Source organism: Rhea americana, unplaced genomic scaffold, assembly GCF_003343005.1.
Source record: "Rhea americana isolate MKP2758 unplaced genomic scaffold, rheAme1 scaffold_52, whole genome shotgun sequence".
In the NCBI taxonomy this organism is placed as follows: domain Eukaryota; kingdom Metazoa; phylum Chordata; class Aves; order Rheiformes; family Rheidae; genus Rhea; species Rhea americana.
In genome coordinates this window covers 2279172-2304119 of record NW_028186668.1, presented here as the reverse complement: position 1 = coordinate 2304119, position 24948 = coordinate 2279172, and the positions used below count along the sequence as shown (strand labels likewise).

Below are 24948 nucleotides of genomic sequence, written 5' to 3'. Positions count from 1 at the left end.
TTTCTATAGAATCTCCACAACTTTGAAGTCATCAGAACAAAGCATGAATAAATCTTACCAACAAGTATCATCATAAGCTTCATGTTTATTTAATGTCGGTGAACAAGGATTATCAGAAAACAAGTAAAGCACAGCTAGAAGTCATAACTATGTCCCAACACCAAAGAAACACCAAAGAAAAATATAAAAGAGGACTATAACCRTGTTTCCTTTGCCAAGGGTTAATTCTGGATATGCCAACATATTTGCTAGAGATTTTTTTATTACAAATTACATTTAAATCTGACCTGTCATCAGAGATTTAGCCTCAAAATTGAGGCTGTTCAACCTCTAAACAGTTACAAATGCCCTGCTTTTCTTCTACAGTTCTTATCAAATATAGTAACATCTTTCATATGTTTAGTTTTTACACAATTTCAGTACTACTCAAATTTATTCTAAACCATTGCATAGCTATTCTCTCTGCCTGTTAAACACATAAAGTGCTTCAATGACAGCTGGTGTCAGAAGGAAAAAAAAAAAACATGCTGCTGGCTGTCTTCTTTCTTTGCTGGCACTCACTGCTTGGAGACATAGATTTAAACAGTACTTGCAGCTTCTCTAGCTTTTCCTGGCACCGGAGTTTTATATCTGGAGAGGCATTTAACAGTTCCTTTCTTCTGCAAGGCACATTCTCTGAGTTCTTTTCCTTAGTTCTCTTATGGTCCTGTAACTCGATCACCTTCTGTTTGGAACATAGCTTTCTATGTCGCAAACTTAAAAAAAAAAAAAAAAAAAAAAAAAAAGTCAGAAAAAGGTAAAGTGACTCCAATGGACTGTATTTTTCATTCTATTCTGGTATGAGTAGCCAACAGAAGCTAGGATTAAAAAAATGTCTTTATATTTTGTGCATTGATAACTTCCAGCAGACATGTATTCAGTCCAGCATCTCTCCACCTTCTCTTTCAGCTGCCCCACACTCGTTTTTCTTCACAAAGACTAAGCGCCAACTATCTTAGTCTCCTCCATGCCTACCACAAGTAGGCACTGGAGGAGATCACCACCAGAYAGATGAGACAGAGATATCAGTTTGATGTGTACCGAAGTATTATAATATAGAGAGATATCTTCTCTAGAGATATTCAAAGCCCGCCTGGATGTAACCCTGTCTAACATGCTCTAGGGGACCCTGCTTGAGCAGGGTGGGGTTGGACGAGATGATCTCCAGAGGTTCTTTCCAACCTTAYWGATTCTGTAATTTGGTGATTCTGTGAAAAGGAGAGAGAAACTACATAAGCATTTTTCAAACTGACATTCCTGAATTAAGGCCTACTTAGGGATTAAGCTGAAAAGATAACTGAGAGATGTCTTATTTCCTGCAAACATTGAATTTGCTTCTTCATAAAATTTGAAGCTATAGCTTCTTACAACTAGTGAGAGAATTTCCCTATAGACAGGAGGTTTTATACATACAAACACTTTTAAACACTCAGATTTTCAATTCTATTCACTTTAATCAGATCCAGTTTTAGATCACCTTGAAAAATAAAGCTATGTACTTTTAAAGAATTTCTTATAGGATGGGGCTCTTAAGTAATAACTATATTAAAATTTTAGTAGAGTTACTATTTTTAGTTACTTTCATCATACATTTTTATTGTGAAAAAATAGATGGAAAGCAGATACTAGCTCCCTTTGATCTCAGAAATTAAAAAAAAAAACAGTAATGTCAATCTGATTAGATGGACAAGATCTGTTTCAGTTGGTTTGTAAAGAACTCCATGGGTAAATAGCAACAGATTAGTATGTGAGTCCTTCCTTCTAGAAGTAAACTGAAAGACCTGCTGCTAATGTAGTTATTAATATTATTGTTAATACAAGGAGTGTGTGTTTCCTCTAGTAAGATGTTTATTATCAAAATTATAACATTTCCACACCTATTACTATTTTTTTTTAAAAAAATCTTATATTTTGCACAAAATTCACTATAAATAAGTGTGTAAATAAATAAGTAAATAAGTAACTTCAGCTGGAGCTGAATAAAAACATTGGTTAATGAGACTCTGGTTTTCATGACTTCTGCTTTTTATTAGACTCAGAAGAGCTTTTTCCCTATAAATAAATGTTATACAAATGGAAAGTATTCAATCCAAAACTTATTAAAACACTAACCTAYCCTTGGTTATTATTCATTCTGGAAACAAAAAGAAACAATCGTAAAAACGGTGGCTATGCACATTCTGGAAAGCAGTTTACAAACCAAATAACTACTCTGCAAACAGTAAACTCTGAGCTTAAATAATAAGATAAATAAATATAGAGATTCTGGCATTGCTATAGTCGCCTATTAGAACTGTAGGAGTTTCAAATCTCCAGTTTCTGTATATAGCAGTACACATCTACACTCATAACTCACTGCCATTTAAACCTAGCTAATTCTAAATGAACTATTCTAATTACCAGAGTTAGTATAACTGCGTTATGGAGCTACTCCAGGTGGCCTAGCTTACCTTCCTGAGAAACCAGTTCCAGTATTTCTGTAGGCCAATTTACTGCACTTTGTAGATAAAATTAGGAGCGAGATCCAATAAAGAATGCAACCATCTAAAGGAAAGAGTAGGCAAAAATAAAAAACTGTGTACCAAATAGCAACTCCATACTGAGCTGCCACCTATTCTTCAGGGTAGTTAAACTTACTTGAGCAGGCAAGGGTGCTCTTGAGCTTCCCTGTGGAAGCTTCTCAGGCTTCTTTACAGAAGCTGAGACTATTTTGCAGCAAAGATCCTGAATGTCACAGTATCAGAACGATGGCTGAGAAGCATGGCTCTGTATCCTGGAAGTGAATGCACTCAGGTAGAACGAAGAGTTCTGCTTCCCAGGGCTTCAGCGAACCTTCAAGAAATCCTATAATCATTGTCTACAATATAAAAAGTCATTAAGAGCCTACAAAATTAAAAATATGGCTCTTTTCTATCGTTTCAGCAGTTTTACGTGAGCAGCTGCTGTTAGCAGTTGGTTCTGAACTCCAAATCACAAGGTGACAGAGATGCCAACATACAGTCCATGAACTAGAGGAGAGGACATTTGGACCTCCAGAGGTCCCTTCCAACCTTATGATTCTATGATTCTATATATTATTGTACTCAGTATTTTCAATTCGCTAGCTCTGGGAGCCCTCTGCAAAGCCATGCAGACTCTCTGAGACTATGTCTAAACTACAAAACTGAGAAGTGCTTCCAAGCTCCAAGGCCACTTACATTCTCCAGGGTGGTTTTTCACATAGATGACAGCTCTCCCTCTTCCTTCTTGCTCCCCTTTCCTAATTGCCAGTGATAGAAACCTTACTGCATAAGCATCATTATCTCCCAAGGCACTCAGCTCTCCCTGCACATTGTGTAGGAATCCCAGGTGTCCAGCCCTGGCCTGCTACATATCTGGGAATCCAAAATGGAGGAATTACAGCACCTKATTTGCATACAACTAAGTCTTTTACTAAATCTAGACTTGCATGTAATTTATATTGCATGCATAGTTATATATAGTTATAGCCTGCTTCACAGTCTTGCTTTATCTAAGAGATAAACTATATGTGTGCCATATTGTGTAAAAATCAGCTGAATGCCAGTCTCAGCTTGGTCATGTAAGTAAAGATGATTATCTCTCTTTCTAAGCCAGTTAAAATGAAGCAAAGGGGCTCCCCGCAGTCACAGAGTGAAATAATGCCAGTCGCACAAATATCATTCAAGAGTACAAATTMAAATCCATCTGATCTAACTCCCCAAAAAGTTTATTAGCAAGMCTAAACAATAAAAAGCAAAACAGTAATTCTGGTCAAGAATGCTCAGATGAGGGCAYCTCAATCCAAGTGGCATTATCAAGCTTGTGCTGGAGTGGTCTATCATAAGGCTTATCTCAAAGAAAATAAAGCAAAGAAATTCCAAACTTTTTCTCCATCTTTTTTCAAGTAGCCATTTCAACACTTAGCTAATAAAACCACATCTTATTGCAGTATCTGTCCATACTTCCTCATATTTGCWGTTGTTAAAAATATCAAGCTTTGACAGAATAATTTTGACAGAATGTCAGATGTTACTGTATTTTGAACTAACCTTAAGGAAATCAAGGATATTTCCTCAAAAATGTTCAAACAGCTTATTGAATATGATATGTAGATGTTTGATTATGGCCCTGCTATTACTGGCCCCACCACTAAAATCATACTTCAAGACTCCAAACCCTTTTAAGACACTTCAAAACCCTTCCGACACTTTTTTGAAAGACAGTTTGGAAACAAAGATGTTAACCTGAAACAGTACTTACAAATTTGAAACAAAATGTATCCAAAACATGTACCCAAATATAGGTTGATGTCACTTTTTACAGTAAATATTTGTAAAAGATGCAAAAAGCTTGACTATTTTTTTACAGTATTCATATGACATGATTAACTTGCTATTTCTGGCTTGACAGTTGCTATGTTTTTTGAAAATTAAGGAACTATCTCCCTGCTATACCATTTTCAATATTTTTCCATCAGTTTTAAATGCTAATATTCCCTTTTGCAGAAGACTTAAGGTAAGTTCTACAAAACTGTATTGAATTCTAAGATTGAGTGTAAAGCYCCAATTCATTCGAGACTGTTTATGTCTAGATTACATGTAAAAACAGCATAACCCTGCCAGATTTAAAATCAAAACAAAGCAAGTCATTACTTCTGTGAACCAGACTRATGACATAGTCTGAGATGTTTTTGTTCCTGTTTCTAGGCACTGCATGGTGCCAATGAGAATATAGTTTATGCCAATCTTAATCTGGTCATGGGAAAGAAACAGCCAAAGATATGTAACTATAACTGTTTACAAGATAAACAAAAAGTTTACTGCTTCCCACATACTAGGGAAACAGTTGGATTACACATCAGCATCTGGTTGCTGCAGACAATACTACCAGGAAGTTAATGGAATTGGAACAAGGAAATTACTATGACTCTGCACTCCATAAAAAAGTGTAATTCATCATCAGTAAAAAACAATAGAACCTTTGCTGATAAATTTAAACAAAAGAAAATATAAAGGCTGAATTGCTRTAAAACAATAAGTCAACTTTTCTGGATAAGTTAGTTCTGTTCCAAAAGTTAAAGTCACCCAAAATTAGAAGTATGGTAATCTCACTATAATGAAGAACAGTGACCTTTATGGATGACAACTGTAGGGCAGGTGTTTATCTGAAACTTGCAAGGTAGTCATGACACCACCTTCAAATGAAATCTCTATTAGTTTTATTCTAAAAGGGTTTGGTTCTGCCACGAATAGGAATTCAGAATCTTATTTTCAGCATTTCGGAAACTCACCTCTCAAAAAAGGCAAAATAAGTGTTTCTGTTAAAAGACTTCCCAGTGAGTAAACTTGSGCTTTCAGTCTGGTCAGGTGAAATATTGTGAAACTTTCAAATTTGATTGCCTGAACCAGTCAGTCTTCATTCACTCCACACTGTGGAGTACAAGATGCCTCATATAAAAGTTTCTAAGAGAATTTTCCCTACAAGCCACATATTTTCTGGTTCAGAATTGTCTTTTTTATTTTCTGTGACCATTTCTACAGTGGATTTATTCCTGAGAAGTGTCTCAGTTGAGGCACTACAAACAAGTCCATTATTTCTATTTAAGGTTTTCAGAGTGCCTTCAGCCCTCCACAGGCAGAGGAGACCTAGGTTGGAATACTCTTAGGAACAGTACTCATCCRCTGAGACTTACCTCAGCAAGATTGCCCTAGGCTTACCCTATCCACAAGTCATTTTCACTATGCATGCCAGGATTTGGGCATGCCTAGGGCCCTCATAAAGTTCCCTGTCTGACTCCATCAGTAAGTGTCAGCACTTCCTGCAAAAAGAGGAAACCGAGGAAGCCCACGGTCTGGGCTTCTTATTCATAATGCCTATCTGTTTGTGAGCCAAGACAGGAGTGGGCAGCAAGGAGACAACCCCGCAGGCTCAGCTTTCCCCCTATAGTAAATTCATGTCATCTAAACACTGCTTCAAGAGTATGGTCCTACACATTGTGCCTTTTCTGTTACATAATTTCCATTTCTCTGGCATCTGTCTACCGGGACCCTGTACGGAACCAATACTAACAGATCACACTAGCCCACAGAAACATAGTTCTTTACAATAGAGGRAATATAGAATAGGAACATACATACATACGCTGGGAACAGAAAACTGAGTTTATGATGGAGAATCCCAGTTCTCTGAGACTGTCTGTTAGAACACAAATATCAAATGAAATATGTTATTCCTTTCAAAAGGGGGGAAAAAAGAAACTATTGTTCTGTTTTGCTTTTCTGGAACACATACATTGTTCTCTTCATTCTTCTTATCTCTGCTGAAGAACAAGGAAATGTCCTTAGTCATTTAGAAATCATTACTAGCAGTAGAGAGGACACTCATTCTCCAAGCAACCTCGATATTCTAAAGTTAGGCCCATCTAGAGTCAGGCCAAAGTTGCTTTGTCCTACAACAGACTCCGTGAAAGACAGGCAACATCACAAAAAGCTTCTTCAGTAAAGACCCTCCAAAGATATTCCCTAAACTGATTGTGTTCTAACATCAACAATCCCTGGCCCTAACCAGCACAGAACTGTCCTAAAGAAAGACATGCCAAGAGTCCTTTGGGGCTGTCCTTCAAATTGAGACTGAGACTTGTTTTTGCAATTTTCCAACTATCCCAGATAAGAGATTTCACTCCACAGAGGAAATTTCACTGGGAAAATAGCACTGTCAAAACAAAGACCTTATGGGCCAGTGTTTGGCCTCCACATATGAGCAGCAGGAGTTCCCCAAAATGGAACTTGTGGACCTTTGGAAAGAACYTATGCTGTGGGAAAGCTTGCTTTGCATGGTGTAGAGCATACAGTTTGTCTGCAGAGGTTTTCTCAGAGAGCTGTCACTATGGAGAGTAAGCTGTCATCAAATCCCTTGGCAAGCCAATATAGTTTACTAATCTGGCATATATATATATATATGTGCATATATACATATATGTGTGTATATATATATATGTGTGTATATATATATACACATACAGTTTCTTACCAGGCTAGTAAGATGAATTGCTTACTGCAAAAACTGACACAAAGGAAGAGATGGAATAATGTGGCCAGAAACAGGTGTAGGGATACAAAAGAGTAGGGAGAAACAATTGGGACTGTCACTTTGCTTGGCTTTTCCCCTTCAGATAGGGGGAAAAAAAGAAAAAAAAAAGAAAAACACAATACAATACAAGTGCCTCTAGTATATGAAGACAGAGCTACCCAGAACTGTATCTCGTTTTAAAAAAAGTTGCTTACTGATGAACTTTGGAAAACTTTTACCAATATTTTACCATGCCATAAAATTAATATCTTGTGACTGTTCCCACTGAAATCACAAACATTTCCATATAAAGGATGTGTATAAGTCATTACATGATTTAAGCTGCAGTTATGAAACTCTCCAGTCTGGAAAATACGAACAGTAGCATTGTAAGAACTCAGGAACTGTACAAAAAGTTAAACAATGTCTTTGGACATTAAAGATAAGACATAGAATAGGCTAACAAAATACACAGCTGATGAAAACAGTAGTGAATTGAAGACTTGAACAAAAAGTGAGAAAAGGAAGAACATCTGCAATACTGAACTACTGGAGGAAACTGAAGACAAATATCCTTGTTTCTTTAGTTGCAGTCTAGATCTCCATAATGATTAAATTAAAAATGAATGTATCTAGGAGGTAGTACAGCCTGGCAGGAAAGTGTGCAGAAATCAAGGATAGAGCAATTCTATAACCCTAGAGGCAGAAAAATAATGCTATATCTATATGGAAGAGGGCAAAATATTTTTATTATTATTATTCTAAGATGGCAAAACAACTGTGGAATATAGGAATAATAATTTTATAGAGATAAATATAAAGAGAATTAATGAGACTGCTTTGCTGACAACTCAATCATTACATATATTCTCACCCATGTTAAGGCTAGGAAGGACTATAATGTCTATTTAGATTGATTTCATGCATAAATTATTCTTTTCAGAAGTTTCTTAAAAGGTACCTTTTCAGCAAATTTATAACTCCTGCTTGAATTGTAACAAGTCTTTTAGAAGACATTCATGCTGTAAACACTTCAAGAAATGGAAGTACACTGCTAAATAAAGGAGAATCAGGGAGTGGCCCAAGCATTAGATMTGATCAACTACACTGCCTGTTAGTTCACTCTCTGGCTGTTTTGGACAGTTCCAGCTAAACATCTCCAGTGCCATACCCCAGAGGTAGTGCTGCTCAGAGGATGGCTTGCTCTGCTGACCACTCTSAGAAGTAAAATAGAGAAGAGTGGATGTCAGAATTTGAGTAAATTCTTTTTGCTACCAGAAAGAAAGAAAGAAAAAAAAAAAGGAATGGGAAGACGGTATTTCAAAATGGCCCTTTCAGTGCAGAAGCTTTTTGTCCTAGCCAAATTTGAAGAATGGAGCTCAAAATGACATGTTGAGGAAAAACTTCTATTTTGAAGGCAATTTGACAGTGAGTAATTAGTCGGTAGCTGCTGTCTAATACATAAAACTATCTTAAATCTTGATTAAAGCCACAGAATATCTTTCCCCTATTAAAACAAAAGAAAATAGACTAAAACTAAAACGAATAACCAAGCCTTTTAACATTATTAAGATCTTGTGAGCAAAGGACATTCTATACAGAAATGTAGTATTGTGATATTGTGATCAAACCATTACTTACTACTTTGGGCAGGAAGGGCCCAAAATGCAAGAGTGACAGAAATAAATTTAAGGGTAATTATACTTAAATTAGAGCAGACCTTCTCTTGTACTGTTAGGTATGGCTCTATGTCTATGGCCTATATTTATCCAGCTGATATTAAACTATTATGAAACTTAGAGAAGTTTCATATCAATCTTGCATCTGTAACACACTGTAAAGTCTCTCCTAAGGTGTGGATTGGAAAGTCTAAGACTCCAATTCCCAAGTTAGTTCGTCTGGCTCGAGCGGGATTAATAAAGGGCACTGCTTGCTGATCACCATAACGAAACTGCTCCTCTCAGTATGTTCAGCCAAGGTAATTAATGAACTTAAGAATTTCTGGATCATGAATGCCAGCAAGGCATTTGACACATGTGGACATTTTTTAGTTCTGTCAAGGTTTTAGAGGAATGCAGATCTGCAGAGAAATTTAAAAGGATTTCTATACTGTATAGGGGACCAGTGCACCCACATAGATAATTAATCTGCAATTAGACCAATAAGGCTAGACAGAGGGATAAAACAGAAATGCTCTTTTTGTGTGTGTGTCTTGTGTTACTTAACCTGACTATTGCATTTTTATCTTTATTGTATGAAGAGATTACTGCTGTAGAAGGCATACAGATATTAGGACACAAGAGAAAGCCCACTTTCCCTGCTGCTGATGAGAAAGTCTTTGTTAAGAAGGGCCTAGCTCTGTTTATGAAGGCGTACAGAACAGTCTGGGATTGTGGAAGTACAGAGTGAGTTATGCCAAATCTCAAGTAATAATAATAACACACACACACACACACACAAAAAAAAAAACCCTCAAGTAGCAGTCAGGTTTGTCCAATGCCATTTGAGAGCAAGGAAAGAAAAAAAAAATTAAGAATTTATTTTTCTCATTCTATTAGTGTTGAACCTCTGTCCAACAAAATATATTGTGATCTGAGAAAGAGATACTCAGTCTCATCATAGGTAAATGCACTTGGTTATGATGAACATATACATATGTGAGAAATAATTTTTGCTTATTGTTTATATCCCAAATGCTACTCTGACTCTGAGTGTGCATATCTGTGTATCCTTAAGATTTACAAATGTTTCAGAAAACAGATAGCTATAAAATATTTTGTATTAGGAAGAGGAAAGAAATGTAAAATATTTTCACCATCATTTAATTCAGTTCAAATGAAGAAAAGAAAAAAAAAAGAAGCATAATTGATTTAGAGTCCTAATCAATATTTTATAGCTCACTACCTCTCAAACTCTTTGTAAAATATGAACAAGTTCTTGTGAAAACTCTGGTAATATTCTCAAGTATCTACCTTAGAGATTGAGTCTCTTTGCATAATCAGCTACCATTGTCTGAACTTTGCAATTAACTGGGAAGCATTTTCCCTTAATGAGAATAGCCAATTAATTGGAAGAAGTTTTCCCTGAATGGAAATGCTCCCTTCAAATTTAGGGCCTATGAGGCACAACAGTTTCCGCAGTTTCCTTGGCTAGAATGGAAAAAGACCTGGCAACATTTCTCCCAGAGAAAATAACACCATAACTAAAATTTGGGAGAATAAAATGTCACAATTATATAATTCTTCTGCATCATTGTTGCACCACAAAGATTCTGTTCTTAACATGGCCTATAAGGACAAGATGAGAAGCGGTATTTCTAAATTCCAGCATATATTCCACTGGCGAGACAGCAGTGATCTGTTTTTGTACGAAAGGTATAGAGGTCTATAAGGACTCACAAATTATATATTACTGCATATCTAAATGTAAATGAATTACATAATTACTTTTACATTTTTAGGAAGATAGATTTCATCTTCAGAACTTAATGTGTTTGTAAGTGCAACATACCTTGCAGTCCTCTACAGTAAATGGTTTTATATACTGCAAGAAAGAAACTGGAGATACTTCAAATGACAGCCTGAATGCTGCTTCAGTACCATAGCTGATAATTTAGTGGTTTCCCTCAATTTCAGTTGTTTTTAGGTCAGCTAAAGTTGTGAATCCTTAAAAAGAGAACTGTGATCAAATGAAATATAATTCTCCAATAAAACATAAGTTGTTGCAATATTTTATATACTAATTCAACCCTGCAGTTAAAATTCAGCTTAATAAAAAGTCTTGCTGAGCACAGTCCATCCAGCTTCTAAGTTGCTCCTTCCCCCACTGTCTTCTGTGTAACTATGCGAATACAAAAGAAACCAATCAAACAAGATTTTTGTTTATCTTTCACTGAGAGATAGAAAGCGGTGAGCCTGCGTCTGCTCTTTTGTCCATGGAGAACATGCACTAGATTTTGTTTGATACACATTTTAGAAGTTCCTTTTAAGTCTTCACTTCTTAGGGAATAGCTGTGTTGCTATAGCTTTTGGCCCCTCGCTAACAGCAGCTTTTTCCCCCCTCACCAGAATTTGAAGCTTTTGATCTCTTTTATCTTCTGCTTGCTCATAGCCTAAGAATTGCATCCGTGGCAAAGCTTGTCCTCTTAAGAGTCCATTGACTTATTGCTAGAAAGCAAGGAAATAGCTTTCTATTCACTCTGAGTCCCTGTTGAGATAATACATTCTGAAGGGACACAGCCGGTGTGGAGTAATCAGGTCTATTGTTCACCACTGCTTGAAATGCACAGTAAAAATATACTACTGGGAAAAAAAAAAAAAAAAAAAAAAAGAAAAAAAAAAAAAAAAAAAAAAAAAAAAAAAAAAAGGAAAAAAAAAAAGGAAAAAAGAGCTTCTACCTAAGAGAAATACACAGACAGCAAACCAAAGGAAGGCTTTTCTTAAATATCACAAGTCAGGTAGCATGAGGCTATGCTGCAACTTGGACAATAGCATATACTGGACAAAAACAAATAGACCATACATGCAAATAAATATATAATATAATATATATATATATATATAAAATAATAACATATATTTTATTTAATTACTATGCTGTAGAAAAGGCAATGCATTAGTAACACTTATCTTTCTGATTCATAATGGCTAAGGACAGCCCACCACACTGTCCCATGGTAACATTAGTCTACGTTTTTAAACTTGTTTCATAAGCACTTGTGACTCTGCCATAGCATCTTTTAAAAAAACAAACAAACAAACAAAAAACAAAAAACAGTGCTGTCCTCCAGCATACTATTCCTAGAATTCAATGGCAGTGTGTCTTCCATACCATCTTGGTCAAAAGATTAATATTCCAGTTTCAACTAGAAAAGGTATTATCTTCTTTTTTCTTATATTACTGCACACTGTTTAACAGTGGCTGTGCACCACAACTGTAACGAGTGAAGCGATCACAGTAGTCTGAATGGTTGAGACCAAACATCTTCCTGCAATAAGGTGGAGGTAATGGTGCTCTAAAACTGACCGAGCTCCCCATTGCATAGGAGGATCTGTGGTGGTATGAAATCAGTTGACACTGCCAGTCTTTTTTACCGCAGCCAGTGACATATCTCTTCAGCTGGGATGACCACTCATTACTTTCAGATGAAAACTAATCTCTCTTTGCTAAACACTCTAAAATCCTTTGAGATGACTTATGCTATGCTAAAGTAGAGTATTATTATTTATAAAGTTCTGTCTCTCACTTTCTTCTCACTTGTTTACAATGCTCTAGAGACTTTGTGCAAATGAAAAGAAATTACAAACACCTAATGGGAAGACATGATTTATATTTAATAGCCAAATTCTTAATTAACTCCATTACCAGGTAAAGCAGGCCATGCACTCATGTCTTAAAGTTAATAAATAAGAGTGGAAAATGTATGTGTTCACAYTTAACATTCTCCTGTTGTTTCCCGCAACAACAGACGAAGGAAAACACTTTCATTTTTGTTCAGTAGAACAGTAAATTTCAAGCCCGGAAGTACAGAAACCCTTTGAAAAACTCTGACAATCTAATATTACAAGTAAATTAAATATAAAAAGGAAAAAACAACATTTCTTTATTTGTTTCTGAGTGCAATGGCAAAAAACAATGTGAAAGCACAATAAGTCATACATTTCATGTTCCCCATACAGTGAATAAGGGAATAAAAATTCAAAGATTAGCACAGTAAGAAAGATAACCATCGCAATATTAAAGAAATGAGCAAGCTCACTTCCAGTTCCAGAAGTAAACAAAAATTAGTTGAGCAAAAACACTACAAAATGAGCCCTTTTCACCTTCCATAAAGATTTGTTGAAAGAATAACAAAAGAGTTTTTCTGTCTCCTTTACCCTCCCAATTATTAAATATTTCTTGGCAAAACTTGCTTTTTCCTATGAGTAAGTATAAGAAAACGACACAAAGAGAAGTCATTTTTCCAATTTGTCCTTTTTTATATAACTGAAACGTGATGCTGTTTGACTTCATCTTATTTGCCAACTTTTTTCATGGTTCAAGTCATCACTTGCTATGGTTATTTATGAAAAAAATGGCAGAGAAATACCACATTTGAGCTTGGATCATCTTTTCCCCTCCCAAAATCTCCAGGATGAGATTTATCTTAAGTCCCCCATGAGATTTTTTACATAGCTTTGCTTCTCTGGAGATACCTGATTCTGAGTAAAATCCCGCAGAGCAAAGTGCCACGTCTACTCTAACTTTGGCATATTCCTTCAAGTATAATTCACATACCTTACATCCAGATTTCACCTCTGGACATTTGCGGCTCTTGTACACACCATGCAACACAGGAAGAAATCAGTGACAAATTTAATATCATCTGAAGTTTCATGGATCCAGAATGCACAGGTGTCCTCTACCAGCTTCAGTCATAACACAGGAGTCAAAACTGACTCAATCAGGTAGTTTATGCCATGTGTTTCCATGAGACTAGAGGAAACAGTATAAAGCCATRTTGATAAGACCACTGAGATAAAGCTCTATTCTGTGCAGACCATTTCCTATGAGACGAACTTAACCTCATCTAGAACTACACTCTAATGGGGGACATGCGATGGATCTCTCAATCTATTGTTTTGGTTTTGTTCTTAAGAGTTAGCTTTTTTTGTTACTGCTTTCAAATAAGGTGGGGGGGGGGAAAGGACTGTTGAGCTGACCTAAGCGTTAGAATAGCATCACTAAAGCTAGATTAGTGAGAGGAGCTCAAACAAGGTAATCAGATGTGTCCCTACAGATGCAAGTGACAACATGCAAACAGAGGTACTAAGGTGTATATTCATTTCTAAACAAACGGCAGACTGAACAAACAATATATATATATGTGTGTGGTTACTGAATCAACAGTCTGCTTTGCAAACTTTTCCTAGTATTTTTATAAGATATGGGCATTTAAAAATAAAAAMATACCACAGAAGCATAAATTAATTGTGCAACATGTAGCTCAGCCACAGTTATATAATTCCTCAGTGATATTATATATCTCCTCAGAATATTATTTTCTAATTAAATCCAAAAACATCTTCATTGATGTTTTAGCAATTTTTTCAGCCAAGCTTTCAATTAGCATATCAGTTGGCTTAACTGTTTTGCATACCATGCTCTAAATGTGCTTAGTGTACTTATTTATTATCTAATCCTCTTTAGATTCTGTTATGAATGGAAAAAAAAATCACAACACRCAACACTCTTAAATAGCAAACCTGACAAAAATGTTCACTCAACTTGTACCATAACAGTTCTGCTGTTTTTTAAAAGCTGTAAAACAGACCCATTCTGGGGTTGACAGAAGGTTTGAAAAAAAATCAAAACCAACTAACAAAAAACTAATTAYATAAGAGGCATTTTTCATGATGAGATCTTTTCTTGCAGAATCAGCCACAAAAAAGAGAAGCCCAAGTGCCCTTAGAGTTAATAAGGTCTCCAGTGATGGGTTACTACCAGCAATAAAAACAACATTATTAACAGAAAGAATGATAGCAACAAGGACAAAAATAATGCGTCATATTTATGCTGTCTAGTTACTGGTACTGAAAATCTTCACAGCTTCATCATAATCCAGAGGATATTTAATACGTTTCTTAAAAACTTAGCCCCAGCACTGATGATGATATTAAAACCCTCAGTTTTCATTTTAAAATTTTCTATCCCATGAAACTTTTGAGAAATATTTGAAATTGGAACTCTTTTCATTCAGAAAAAGAGAGATAAGTACTTACTATTTTTTAAATCTCTACTTTTTAATCCCATCCCACGATTTTTGTAGATCTGAGGAGAGTTTCATTCCTCAATTTAGGATCTTGCTTAAGGCAGTTTTCTAGACTCTCCCACAGTCAATAAAAAGACAGGGATCTGCAAGGGACAATTGCTCCCACTTACCCTACAACACATTTCCTAGGATAGGTCCTCTGCAGATCCCCATCTCTTCTAACTGATTATTTAAGGGTCTTAACCAACCAGCTAAAACTAGATACTTTACCATCGGTATCTAAAGTGAGATGATATGCTTCCCATTCCAATTTTTAAATGGAAAATAAAGTGCCTAAATTTCCTAAGGCACACATCAAGTAAATTAACATTGAAAAAAAGGGAAACCTATTCAGAAATTCAAAAACAGCTGAATTTTAAAGGGACCTTTTCAGTTCTATTATAATGCACAACTCATAGAAGATATTCATTAGGATATATCCAAATAAAAAACAATTAATATCTGATCATAAAGCAGGACTATGAAATCACTACTATTTTGTATTATGACAAAATCAAAATGATTTCAGGAAAAATTCTTCATCATCTTTATACCACCAGTAGTCCAAAAGGATCTAAAATAGATAAACTACAGAAAGATTTCATACGTTGTGTGGGCTGCCSTATTGCAATAAACAGCTCTAAAATGATATCTTCAGAAACAACATATTCCCTTAATTGAGATGATTACCAAGAACTAGGTTCTGTTTAATGAACTTCTCTTCTCTGTGATCTTTCATACACTGCTGCTCTTATGCATGATTTCACAAGAAATCAATAGGACTTTAATACAGCTTTTGAAAAAGTTATATATTCTACATTACAATTGTTATTAAAGAAAATCATTACATAAAATATTGAATTTCTCCAGTCGCACTGTAGTCCAGAGCATTTTCTTACGATTGAAGCAATTATTTCACTGGAATAATTCTGTTTCCAGTTCTCCATTCAGAGATCCCATTAGAACGTTACATACGACAATCTGAAACTCCTGTGCCTTGACAGAAGCAACACACAGCCAGAAAGTCTTTTCCCTCACAGAGCTCTATTACCGTACATATTTGCAGTCCAGCAGGGAAGGATAACAGTGAGCCACCCACGGTCCCCGTCCCTGGGAGATGATCTCTCCCGACGTCAGTCACAGAGGAGATCCTCTCACGATTCCATTTGCTGTACAGCTGCCGTGGTCAAGGGAGGACTTAGGAATACAGTTATCATGAAGTCAGAAGAGGTCCTACTTAAATGATTCTCACTTAAGGCCCCAAATTTAGGAAGTGGTGCTATAATGATGCTACCAAGACAATGTGCTACAAAGATAATTTTTTCATGTAAAGGAAAATTTTACTAAACCACAAAATATCAAAAGGAAATTGCTAGTATATCCCTCTGGTACTACGCATAACATTCCTTGGGTCTGAATTCGTGAAAACAGCCTCTATATTTCATAAAGCCAAGATAGTCAGTTGGCTCCCTTCCTGCTGTGGCAGCCTAATAGCAAACACAAGGAAAAAGAGGGTAAATAGGAGGAGCAGAAAAGGCAACATTGATTTCCACAGYGGCAGAATCATAAACAAGACAGCCTCTTCCCTGGAACAGTGCAGGACTACCTAATCYGACAGCCTTTGTAATGATGATAGTGATAATAGCAGTAGTACATTCTGCTTTCAAYGGCATTCAACTCAACATCTTAAGGAGTAATGCTGGAGTACTTATTAAATTTACCATAGTGTTTCTCAGGTGTTAGAYTGGAACAGAAACATCTCAGACTGACAATAAACTTCGGGCTCTGTAAGAATCTGCTCAGTAGGGGCAGTCCAAATGCTGTTCTCATACTCTTTCATACTGACAAGTTCTCTTCTTAAGATCAGCTATGAAGTCAGGCATCAAGCCAATCATTATACCTGTGTCTTTAAGACCCATATTTGTTGAATTTTCCCAAAGTGACAGCGACTTGGGTGTATTTAAAAGATATATTCCATAAAACAGAGTATCAAAACACATTTGTTCTCTGGATACCCTTGCTTTCTAATGTTTTTATAAAGTAAGACATTGCATTTCTATTATAACTCATTTTTTTCATTGTCATTATTGCTACTAACATCATCGTTCTTACTCAAATGAAGTACAAAAATTAGATGGACAAAGAAACCTCTCAGTTTGATCAGGAAAAGAAAATGACTCTAAATACTCCTAACACTATCTACAGATCTATCTGCCATTACCAATGCATTTTGTCTGTTTCTATAAATAAAAATTACTTTAACCTAATGATGAAGTCATTTCTTCATCAAGGAAGTTAATATACTCCAGAGAATCAAGTGTCCAAATTTGTGCATAATAAAGAGAACTACTTATTCCTATGAATTCTTAACTTCCTGGTGGTTCCACACCAACACTTCCTGTTGTGAACATATTGCTTTAGAGTGTTTTAGTCATACAAAGAACCTTAGCTAGCAAATAGGATGATACTCCATTTTTTGCTTTTCAATTTCTAGGCTTTTCATGGAATGTAAATTTTTAGAACTTTTTCTCATTAATGTCTTGAAATATCCAACTATCAGCAGGTATAAAGCTGGCATACTCAAGCTCATGAAATTAGAGTATTTTCTATTTCTGAAGATCTAATCTTGTATGAGCATGAGTGACAGAAACTACAAACATACCAATAAATAGAAAGTTCAGGAAATGTACAGATATTAAAGTAATTAAAGCCTATTGCAAGAAAATATTCATCTAGACTAAGAAAATCAATCAAAACTAGTTCTGAGCTAACCTCCCTTTTTTTCTCCTCATGAAGATGCAAGTTAATATCCTTTAAGTTTGTTAACTAAGAAAACTTAATTTTGATGGATGGAAACCAGCTAGCTAAATCAAGAAAAAAATGATATTCTGGATCTTATCTAGGAAAAAAGTTGAAGTCAGGTAACACTGCGATGTGCTAGCTGAGCTTGGCTTACCTTCAAACACATTTCCTAGCATAGGCCTAACTGAAGACTTTTCTCRCACACTTAACATTTAATATAGTTCKTTATTTACASACAACTAGYACAAGAAAGTTAAGGAGTCTACAATAAGCAGATCTGTTTCTGTGAAAAACATTATATGCTACATGCATATACATGTACAGTAGCTACTTTCTGATTWAAAAAAAAACACAAATACAAAAAATCGGTTTAACAGTATGTATTAMAAACTTTCTTTTAATGAAGCACTCTTTTTAATGAATTTTTTTCTATGTTACAGGACTGTAACAAAGCATCTGAAGCCATAAAAAAWTATGATTTCCCATAAAACTTTTTTAAAAATGGACAAAATGATCTGTTTCAAAATTTATACAAAAATAATTGGACTGAGAATTTACATGCCAAGTTTCCACCTGGGAAGAAATTTTAGGGACTGTTAGTATTACAAACCATTGAAAATGAAGGTTGGAATGGAAATGCTGACAGACTTTTAACTTTACCTGTGCTAGCTAGACATATAAATGCACACAGACACTCTGTAAGAATCTGAAGCTTTCTTTGATAAAATGTGTTTCAGTATATCAAAGATGAATGTTAACCTTTCCAAGCTTTTCAGTTCAGTACAGATATAAGTACAGAAATCACTATTTTGCAAATTTCCTGGCTTCCTAGAGTAGGTTTGAAGAAGGAATTATTGTAAGCYGTGGGTGAGATGTATTGTAAGAAGTGTTAATGAGGGGTGAATTACACTGTAAGCACTTATCTTTACTTTTTCTGTTGAGATCATTCTTTGAAGAGGTTTCCATGGCCAAAATATCATTTCTAAAGTTAATTTTATCTTTTCAGAGCAAATGGAAGGGAAACCATTTGTTTGACATTATCTGTCTGATACAAGCCTGAGAAACAGCGACCTAATCAAATCGTGCATGGTTTTCATTATGGGTTAGGAACAAGTACTATCCGACCCTACCAGAAATCAGATATTTGAGTACAGTAAAGTCCATACAGTAGTAGACCAAAGCCAAATATGGCAAGAAACTTATGGTTAATGTAAAACACCTATTAGTCTACATCATTCTTAAGACGTTTTTCACTAGATCCTTTTCACAGGGAATCAACCAGCCTACTTTTGAATTCATGTTCTTCCTTTTYAGGGAGTGGTTCCCAGGATAGTAATCTTTGCCAGTGTAACCACATCATGGTTGTTTTAGAAGCACTTTCCAGATCCAGTCCAGTGATTCAATCCCACCATCTGGTTTTAAAGGGGAAAAAGTTCTCTCTCTGTGGAAATATTAACCTGACATGTCTCTGGTCTAGACTAATAATTATGTAAAAGATAAAGTGAGTCCCATTATCCATGTGGAATGGGCAGAGGTTTTGATAAACCAGTAATAATAGGTGTCAGACTAGTCACTGAGGACTTTTCTTACTTGTTTGCTTTCTTATAAAAGGGAACTTTAGGTTCATTCAAGAATTCAGCTTCCACTGGGACTGACAAACAGTTCATTTATTTCAATTAAAGGCAATGGACTGCATTTAGTGTAGTGCCCATAAAACAGGAAATTGAATGTTGTTCAACAAAGGTTGACCTGCTCCTGTAGATTTTTGTCTAAATTGCTTTTGTTCAGAATGGGAAGCAGGGTTCCTCTAATTGTACCATTCTAATTCTTCTAATTGCAGCCTTTTATATATTCAAATGAACACATTCATTTTAAATGGTTTATACTTTGAAAAAATTGCACAAACAAAACATGAGTTGAGAAACTAGAATAAGTTGGTGACCTTCAGTAGAGAAAGATCTACAGTGTAGCAGTTTTGAAATGTAGGTGCCTTAGGCCCTGTTTTAGCAATGCATTTAAAACAGGCCTAACTTTCATTAAGAGCGCCATGTAAAGAGCTACAGTCAGAAATCATTTACAGTGCACAACACTGTGGTTATTGCCCCTGCAAAACAGGACCTGCAGAACTATGGAATGTATTCTCTAGTGCCATCTACTGGCACCTTAACCATTACACTAACTCTTCAAGTAATTCCTTGTGTAGAAAACTCATGTAAAAATATTGAGTACACATATAAATAAATACTTATTTAGCCTATTCCTATTTTAGTCATACTTGCTTATGGATTGTACTGAGAAGGGTAATCCAAAAAGGTCTTGTAGATTGCCTTTGGGAGCACATGTTACTCTCATACAGTCAGGTTGTCATTCACCTTCAGTGCACACACATTTATACCATCATCCAGCATCTATAGACATCAGTGCAAATAGTTTTGCTGAGCTCCATGATTGTATCTGGAGTTTTTTAAATGGAATTTTCAGTGCAAAAGAGCTAACTGAATTATCTAGTCATAAGGAAAACTCTATTCCACCTTGAAACAGATGAGAAGAAAATAGATTATCAAGGATATTTTATGGACAAAGGAAAATAAACTAGACATAGTACAATTACAAAATATTTGAATTATTGGAAAGTATTTTCCTCCTACATATCTCAATGAATTGTAGAAAGACTGATAAGCACTGTTATACCCATTTTCCACATGGGGAAACCAGGAGAAGTATATTTTATATATATGTATTTTATATTTTTTTTTTTGCAATAAAGATGAGGTACTTATTAACAAAGAAATAATTCAGGAATTCTTACTTCTATACACCATTTTTCAGATCACTTTAAAAATGATAGCATCTTTGAACTGATTGCTTTCATAGCAACTGAGGAGAGTGACACATTTCTAAACAGTTGCATAGAAGTGTCTTATAAAAGATACATTTATAATCTTATTGGAAAACACAAACAATACTATCTATCTTTGCAGAGCTATGTCAGAAATAAGAACAGCTATTCTCATTCCTAGCAACAGTAAAACAAATAAACCCTTATAAATTAACCTAGCCAGCACTACACAATGAAGCAYAGTTAGTTTCCTGTAGAGTCAAATGGAAGGGTCCCAGCATAATGACCACTATCAGTCTTCAGTTATTAACTGTACTCTCAGGTTTTAAAGTCAAGTCTCTAATGAGTGTCTTATTTTCTTTTAATAAAGAAAGATATATTATTTAATATTAAAATAACTAAAAAGCTAAAGGCATGATAAAATAGTATTATTAGAAATAATACCAACTTGCATGTATTTTTTTCTCTCACGCTGTAATGAGGTTTTAAAGGATGATCTTTCTGGAATCACTGTTTGATTCAACCTCTGTTTTTTGTGGCAAAAAGGGGCTTTACAATTCAGAATGCATTTTTCTTTCTGTTCTGTTCTTCAAAGTAAGTATTCTAACACAAAGTAAGAATCCTAAAATACTGTAATCTCACTCAGTGGGTAGTGGTGCCTAACATACACACAAAGGAGATAGGAAAAAAAATACAAAGTTACAAGGAAAAAGTAAAGGAGATGCAAATAGAGAAAAATGCTGAAGCTCTTGAAGACCTGCCCTAATGCTAGTGGCTAACCTAAGAAACGAGCATCACTGAAATAAGCAAAAAATAATTAGAGATCTCTGTCTTCATGCAAATGAAGAACAGAGTATGCTACAGCCCCTAGACAGGAGCAGAAATTGGTGTGCTACAGGGAAYGTCCAACTCCCATTCTTCAGCCAGTAAAGCACTGAGCTTATATCACACAGTCTAGCCCTTCCCAACTGCATTAGCCTGGATTCTTAACAAAGTCACATCTCTCTATCTCTTTCAGCACACACTGACTCTTGAGAGGGTGATACTCGSCACTGCATAGTGTTTTCTCTCCGCTGTCCAAACCTAGCATGCAGATTTGAGCAGCTGGAGAGAGACTGTGGCACTGTCCTGGAGAAACATGAACTGCAAATGCCACTTGTGCAAAGGCGGGACATACACACAGGCATTTCAGCCTTCCCAGTAAATCCAGGCCTGCTAAGTCCCCCTTCCATTCTGACGGCATACACGGAAGAATGAACAAAGCAGTAACAKCAAACCGGTAACAAATTATCCCAGAAATCTGCTCTGCACGATACACGTCAGCAAATACCTCACCACAGAGAACACAGAATGGTCGTTCACACCACGGGGAAGCTAAGCTAGATGGTGCTGCTGAGTGACGTTACCTCCGAGGAAATGCACAGTTAGCACGGTGACCGCACTGCAACGCAGGCTGGAAAGGTGACCAGTGCTCGGCACAGCTTCCTTCTGTTTAGATCACCACACACCTTTCCATTAGGTAATAGCAGTGCCTGTTAGAACCTGGCCTTAACAGGCTTTGCCAGTTCGAACTTGGGAATGAAATGGGAGAGTTTTAAAACAGGATCTTGCTGCCAAACAAACATAAATATTTGTTAATGTTTTTTCAACATTATAGGGATCGCTTCCAGAAAGCGTTGAAGCCATGATTGCATTTTAGGGCATAAGTATTTTGCAATAAGGAGCTTATTACCTTTATTTCCTCATAGGCAAACTTTACTGTTCAAGAAAAACTGTTGCATACGTTCTCCCAGCATTAATATCCCATTACTGTTTCTGCCAGCTCARAAAGTGAGCAAGAAAACTTAAACAGTGGTTCCTGGCCTGTGATTTGGAAACTCCCTTCCTTGACATAAGCTGTGCATGCAGCTGTAAGCACAGCTCTACTTCAGGCTCTGTTCCTCGTTTGTGAAGTAGAGGTAATAGCAACTCCTTATATTACGAGTGTTGTGAAATTAAACATAATAAGCCCTCAGGAGCACCGCGGTTGTAAGAATAAAGCAGGAAAGGCAAAAAGTCAGGGCATATTTATTTATTTTGCTAGAAAAGCATTGCTCTCAGGGCAGTAAGGCAAACATCCCTGGTGTAATGATAGGTAGGATTGCAAATAAGTTGTGTTTGGCCTGTTGCTTTTAACTGGTATTGTTTCTGTTGCTAGCTTTTCAGGACACTGCAATCAAATAATTATTGTTTCCTTGGTTGCCAACTATTTTTCTTCTATTAGTAATACTGACCTTTGTTTATTCTTCTTCCTCCCATGGGAAATTTCAACATGCCTCCAGAAGGATGTTGTATGACTCTAATTTATAATGGGATCACTCCCATTCTTCCCAGGGGAGCCCTTYTCTTTCCATTTTTTCCCCTTGCATCTGTAGAAGGAGGTACCAAGTCAAATCTCTGCTGCATTCACATTCGTGTAATCTGAACAGGAGGGACAAATCAGTAGTTCTCACACATATTCATAGAAGATGCACAGTTTAAGAGAAATTATCTCAAACACTACTTCATCTAAACTGTTCATGTGTTCATTCCTTTAACTTCTCCAGTGCACAGATATTTTATACCTGGCCTGCATCTTATTCMTTCACAGCTTATTTCTTGGTGCATTCTTCTCCTCTTTAGTTATTCTGACATCCACCTAATACTCCTTTTTCATCAGTGTTGTTTATTTTGCTGTCTTATCATGAACCGTTACCATCTGTCCTAGAAAGTGTTCCTTTCACTGGGTCATTGTGTACATTTGTCACTCTCATTTGTAGCCCCCAGCTCCACTACTGGCAACTCCTGCTGATGACAGGTGTCTGACAATCAGCCGCAAGCCTGCTCTTGGCTTCAAGCCTAAGGGAAACTCTCGGCTTTCTTCACATTTGCTTTTTGCAGCAGTACCTTTATACAGACGCAGCAAAGTCACCTTTTTCTAATGTACAGGTTCTCTTAGAGGATTCCAGCTCCCTTTGCACCATCAAGATTGAAAACCTGTAGAAACAGTTTAAATAAAAGTACAGACAATACTACCTAGCAAACTAAGCATGGATGGCATTTTTCCCCGGGAGAATTGTTTCGAGCAGTGAGAGCATGTCAGTGTATTATTTCATCATCTAATATAAACAGCAGGAGCTCTCAACTCAAGTGTGCACAGGAACCTTCAACATATCAGCCCTAAGCTACATCCTACCCCACTATCTAGTGCAACACTTTCATCTCTTCCCATGCCTCCTGTGCCCTTCAACTTCAATATTACCTTCCTCCAGTCATTTCTTCTACTTACCTTTGAAAGTCAGAAAGAATGGATAATTGCCCAATGAAGATTTAAAAGAACAGAGCCTAGGGTGTGCTAATTCATTAACTAGCTAGTAGAAAAGTCTGAAAATTGGCTAGATATCCCAGGGCTACATACACATAGATTGGCCTGGYTCCTACCTATCAGATGCTGGCAGACAAGTAAGACAGTCTTAGTTTGAAAAAAAGAAAAAAAAGGAAAAAAAGTAGCTTAAGGGGCTACGTCTGCATAGATTCAATATACTAAGTAACTGTGCCCTTTGACCTAAGCACTGCACAATCGCTACGTGCTCCTGAGCAAAGGATCCAACACCAAAGGACTTTCTAACTCAACTCTATGTGACATCACAGCTATGACGGCATTAACAAGAAGTGCTTTGCAGTCAAAATCTGTGAACTGAGAGAGTGGCTGCTGAGAACTTGAGTCCCATCCTACGTGCTTTTGGGAAGTGCCTTACTCAATCTAGCACTGACTCTAGTCTAGTCCTGCAGACTGAAACCCCAGTAGTAGCTGGAATCCTAGAATACATCATAAGATTTAATTTCATCCCCCAAAAAATCAGTTTACATGAGACTCCTTCACCATGCAAACAAAACTGTCGTAAGTAGAGCTGTTCAAGATTTGCTTCAAAAGCAAATTCCTTATCATAACTAAAATGTTTCATCCATTGGTTCTTCTATTACAAACATCTTCTGCCACCATTACTCAGAATCAGCAGTGCCTGAYTCTACAAGTGCTATTTAATATACTATTTCTTTAAATGTTTTTACACTTTATGGATAATTTTTTCTTAGTTGTTTCTGTCTCCAAAAACAGAATACAATACAAAGTAAAATACTGAGAACTATCCAGACACAAATATATCACCACGCTATGATGTGCAATGGTTTAAACCATAGAAAGATATGCTTCCTTCATCGGAACTTTTTTAATAATGAAAATAAGAAAAAAAGAGAAATCCTTTATGCATTTACATTGTTTCCCAYACTATTAAGAATGGTAGACTAGTCTTCATAGAAGATTATTATTATAGAAGATTATTATAGCCTTCATAAGGCTGTAACTTCCATCTGTGATAGATGCCTCAAAACA

At 36.2% G+C, this 24948-nt stretch overlaps 1 long non-coding RNA gene across 1 annotated transcript in view; it reads right to left on the bottom strand.

Moving 5' to 3' along the window:
* Nucleotides 1-244: 244 nt before the first annotated feature.
* The window catches only part of LOC146588356 (uncharacterized), a 44881-nt gene continuing 20177 nt past the window's right edge, over nt 245-24948 (bottom strand). The window contains exon 2 of the long non-coding RNA XR_014897435.1: nt 245-755. This is a non-coding gene — a long non-coding RNA (uncharacterized LOC146588356). The remainder of the gene's footprint in view (nt 756-24948) is intronic.